Below are 4,752 nucleotides of genomic sequence, written 5' to 3' on the forward strand. Positions count from 1 at the left end.
TGGCCGCATTAATGGGGAAGTGACCCCTGAACAGTAGAACCGAAACTTTTGGTTACTATTTAAAGTACTAAGAGAAGAAATATCTGGAAGGAGATTTGAGCAACACGTGGATAAAGGGGGTGAAGGCCAAAGAAAAGGAGATCGGTCAGTTACCAAGAAAGAAATTAAGAATTGTAACCTTTAATAAAGAAAGAGAAATAATACAAAAGTGGTCCTCGGCTTACGTCCGAGGAGGTCCCTTTGCAACTATCATCTACTATTTACAAGTATCTTCACACCTTAGCCTGTTATCAAGTTTCCAGTACCTCTAAATTAGATTTCAAACCCACACTCTACAAATTTCATTGTTTAAGGCTCATTGGGCCTGAGCCCATAATTGTCTTTGAGTCTAGGTGCAATTGTGCACTTACAGGCTTAAATATGATTTAGGTTTACGTAATTTTGTTAATTAGTTTTTGTATTGGGTATATAAGTAGAGAGAACATTTCGTGCACAATGTAAAGTCATATTCTACCATGGTTTAATTTTAAATCATCGGACATATGCATATACATTTGCTCACACCATGTCTTAATGTCTCACTATTGATGAGTGGAATTTATTTTTGGTTTCATGATTTAAAAATAATAATAATCTTATCTTAAGAAGGCTATAAATATGCAGTGAAACTACTAAACCAATTTTTAATATCTCAAAATATATATTTTTTTACTCTAATTTAGTTTACTTTTTCTTTATAATTTATGAACAACATTATTCAAAACTGTTTTACATAAAATATCACAAAATTATCTGTCCATCACGTGGGCAACTTACTGGTTATGTTCGATGTTCATTTTTTCAGAACAGAATAAGGATGTCTAGTCATTGAACTTAAATTTAGAAATGATATCTTTAAAAAAAAAAAAAAAAAATCTTGAAGATGTGTGTGTGTAAATGGGAAGTTCCGCCAAGAGTAATACTATTCACTCTCGTGCAGAGAATCTGCATTCAAATCCCTCTTGTAAAAAATCTTTAAAAAAATTTGAGTGGAAGTTTTATATACAGAAATATATATATATATATATATATATATAATTGAACCCAAACATGCATTATCAAATGAATTTATAACTACAAATATAATAAATTATCGCAATACTTTCCTCCAAACCAAAATGTATTTGTCACCATACATATAATAAATTATTGGAAAGGCTTTTCAAAAAATAAAAAGCAATAAAGGCTTAAAAGCTAGGAATATTAGTTAATTACATAATTAGAAGACAAAAAAATGCAAATAACAAGTACAGATATCATACCATCAAAACCCAAACAAACAGTGGACCAAACGATAGCACAGCAGAGGAAGCCATCAACTTTTTCTCAATTAGTAGTTGGGTCCAGAGGCGGATAGACTTGGAGCTTACATCCATCCCTCATCTGCAATCGTTTAAGCGTCATTGCCAATTTTGGCGAGGGATGTAAAACTTCCACATCCTGCAAAGCAGTTAAGCGCCATAGTTTGTTGATAGGCATCTCAGTAAACTCGCAACGCTCGATGACCATACGTTGAAGGCTTGGCATTGCACCTTTCCCCATAGTCCATTCTGAAACATCTACGTTTGCCATTTTGAAGACTTCGAGTTGATGAAAACTATTTTCATCGCAATTCACAGTCATCTTACTGACTCCTTCATTGATAGTTCCTACTAGTTTGAGTACTCGAAGGTTGGTAAGGCTACTCAACACTCTCATGACGCCTGAAGATAAGCTTATGCATACTATGGTTATCTTCGTGAGGGTTAACTCGACTGAAATTGGTCTCGAAAACTCACTAAGTCTATGAGTTTTCAAAGTTTGTAGATGACGCAAGGGAAGGAGGCTTGACAAAAGCCCTGACTTTGTTGAATCCGTCAATCCTAAAGAATACAATCCTAATTTTCTAACACTAGGAAATTTGGCCTTGGCAAAGAGACTTTCAATGACTTGATTTATAACTATACCAGTAAGGACCTGATAATTGGGTAAACCCACTCTGTTGTCAGTTCTAGGTAGGCACGTAGACCCATTTAGATACAAATGCCTCAATTTTTGTAACTTCCATATCCCCTTGGGCAAGAATTTTGATTTTATTGTAGAATTTCTCATGTCCAACATCTCTAGATTCCAAAGGTTGCATATGGAATCTGGAATCACATGAAGCCTACAAGATTGAATGCTCAAGTACTTCAAATGGATCAGGTTTTCAATCTCATTGGGGATTAAGCAACAAATGCCCATATTCATGAGCTCTACCACCCGAACCAACTTGTTACTTCTGCATAGCGGTTTCAAGTAGCTTTTATCAAGAGGAATCTTTAGTGTGTCAACCCCCCCAAAGCTTATTAAAGAACGACAATTTGAAGGCTCACAAGGGTTGGAAGAAATGTCTAGATAATTGGCATGATGGATGGAAATTCTACGAGATTTGCACATGGGTGAAAGGTTAACATCCGAGTGAACCTCAAGAAACTTCTCTTCAGCGCTCTCTGATATACAAAGGTCTCTTAAAAGATCATGGATACGACATGTTTTAACTCCTCCATCTAGCCTTTTTGTTGCCACTTGAATCAAGCTTCGATCAATGAGTGCCTCCAAGTAATCTTCAGCAACGTCCTCCATATTTCTATTCCCAATTTGTCGAATGAATCCCTCGCCTATCCATAGTCGGATTAGTTGCCTCACTGGTATCTCAAAGTCTTCTGGGTAGATACCAAAATATAGAAAGCATGGTTTCAAGCGTCGGGGTAAGTGATTGTAACTTAAAGCCAATATGTCTATGCAACTTGATCTATTATCGGTCAGATACGAATTGACATGACCAATATATTTTGACCATATTCGATGTGTTTTCTCCTTACTCGCCAAAAGACCTCCCAATACCACAATAGCAAGTGGTAAACCATGGCAACTTTTCACAAGTTGTCTACCTAGAGTTTCTAGTTCTGGAGGACAGGCACCTTCCCAAAATACCTTTTTAGAGAAGAGTTCCCAACTTTTATCTTCATCAAGAAGTGGGAGTTCATAAGGGGGAATAGGAGGAACACTATTATTAACACTACTTGCATGTAATGATACTTCTTTTATTCGGGTAGTGATCAATATTCTACTCCTATTCGAGTTATTAGGAAAGGCAGTACTTGCCTCATTCCATACTTCAATATTCCAGATGTCATCCATAACAAGTAAGTATCTCGTCTTTCAAGCTTTCAAGCAGCACACTTTTCAATTCATCCTCAGTCATATCTTTCAATTTTACTCCACTCTCGCTGTAAAAATCTTGCACGAAATTTGACAACGAATTTTTCAAATCATTATGGTCTTGTACGCTTTCCAAGAACTCAGACCATGCCTTTCTGAATTCTTCATCATTCATTTCTTTGAAACGTTCATTCATTTCTTTGAATAGTTTCGAGTCTTCAGTTAGTGTCCCTTTCGGTTTTTTCGAACTATACGTAGCATCCAAACCGTGGAGTAGTTTCTCTTTCAATTCAGCTCTCAACATCACTCTTGGTAGAGGTGACAGTCCCTTCAAAATTTCAAGCAACAGATCTCTGATTCTATATTCTTGAGAGACATAAACCCACCCAAGGAAGTCAAAGTAATTCTTGACATGATTGTTGTTGTAGATCTTCCTAGCAAGAGTGGTCTTACCTAAGCCACCCATGCCAATGATTGAAACAACATTACGATGTGAACTCCCTTCAATAAGCCGCTTCACCAATAGCTCTGTGTCATGATCGAAGCCCGCCACTTGATCTTCCTCTACATATCTCCTGCGTCTGTGCAGTATCTCCTCCACTTCTGCATCTCCTCCAGACGATTCAGCTATTTCTATGCCGTACTTGCTCCTATTTTCATAAATTTCCTTGATGACATTCTTGATGCTCTCTATCTTGCTTGCAACCTCGTGAAATGCGATTGCTCGGTCACAGGAATGGATTAACTTCCTTAGCTTGCTTCTTCTTCTTCTGTGCTTTGTCACAGTTGTGACGAACGTATCATTAACATCCTCAGCCTCATAGGCTACGTCCCTGATTTGGCTCACTACCTCCTTCACCAACTTGTCATGTCGTTTCCCTTCAGTATTTTGGAGGAAGACATTGATCAGAGACAGCTCGTTCTTAAGCAATTTGACTTGATCCTCTACTCCACCTAGCAATTTTGATTCTTGGGTGAGCAACTGAGTCAGGTTCTGCAACAAGAAAGTCACAACACTGTCTGCCATGTCTGCTTATTTTCTGGAACAACTGAATTTTTTTTTTTTTTTTTTTTTTTTTTTTGTCTCAAGGGAAAGGGTTGTGGGGAAGGGAAGGTTGATTTTTCCTCATCTAAAGTCTTTGAACAGTGACGACAAAAAATCTTAGCTGGAAAGTTTGTGTAACATGGAATATGGCTTATATTTCAAAGCCACAGTAAATTCATGTCTCCTTTTCCATGCATTTTCGAAGAAGCGTGGCCCCTATTTTCCCTTCTTAATTAGAGAACAAATATACCCTATCATGAGTATATGCATCTTCCCTTTAGAGTTGGTGGGTCCCACTCAGCAATGAAGCAAGTAGTAATTAATTTGACTCACCTACCTTTCTTCTCCTATTATTGAATAAACTGAAGTGCTCATATTACTAATTGTTAAATTATGGTAACTTATATATCTGGAAATGAATAATTAAAATAAAAAAAAATTTTAATGCAGACGCAAATTCCAAGTTTGTTCCTGACCCTAAGAAA

General features: G+C 36.9%; 1 pseudogene; it reads right to left on the reverse strand.

Annotated features, from left to right (window-relative positions):
- Positions 1 to 1,150: 1,150 nt before the first annotated feature.
- LOC142642410 (disease resistance protein RPP13-like) lies at positions 1,151 to 4,377 on the reverse strand (annotated as a pseudogene).
- Positions 4,378 to 4,752: the final 375 nt, after the last annotated feature.

Source organism: Castanea sativa, chromosome 7 (genome assembly GCF_040712315.1).
Source record: "Castanea sativa cultivar Marrone di Chiusa Pesio chromosome 7, ASM4071231v1".
In the NCBI taxonomy this organism is placed as follows: domain Eukaryota; kingdom Viridiplantae; phylum Streptophyta; class Magnoliopsida; order Fagales; family Fagaceae; genus Castanea; species Castanea sativa.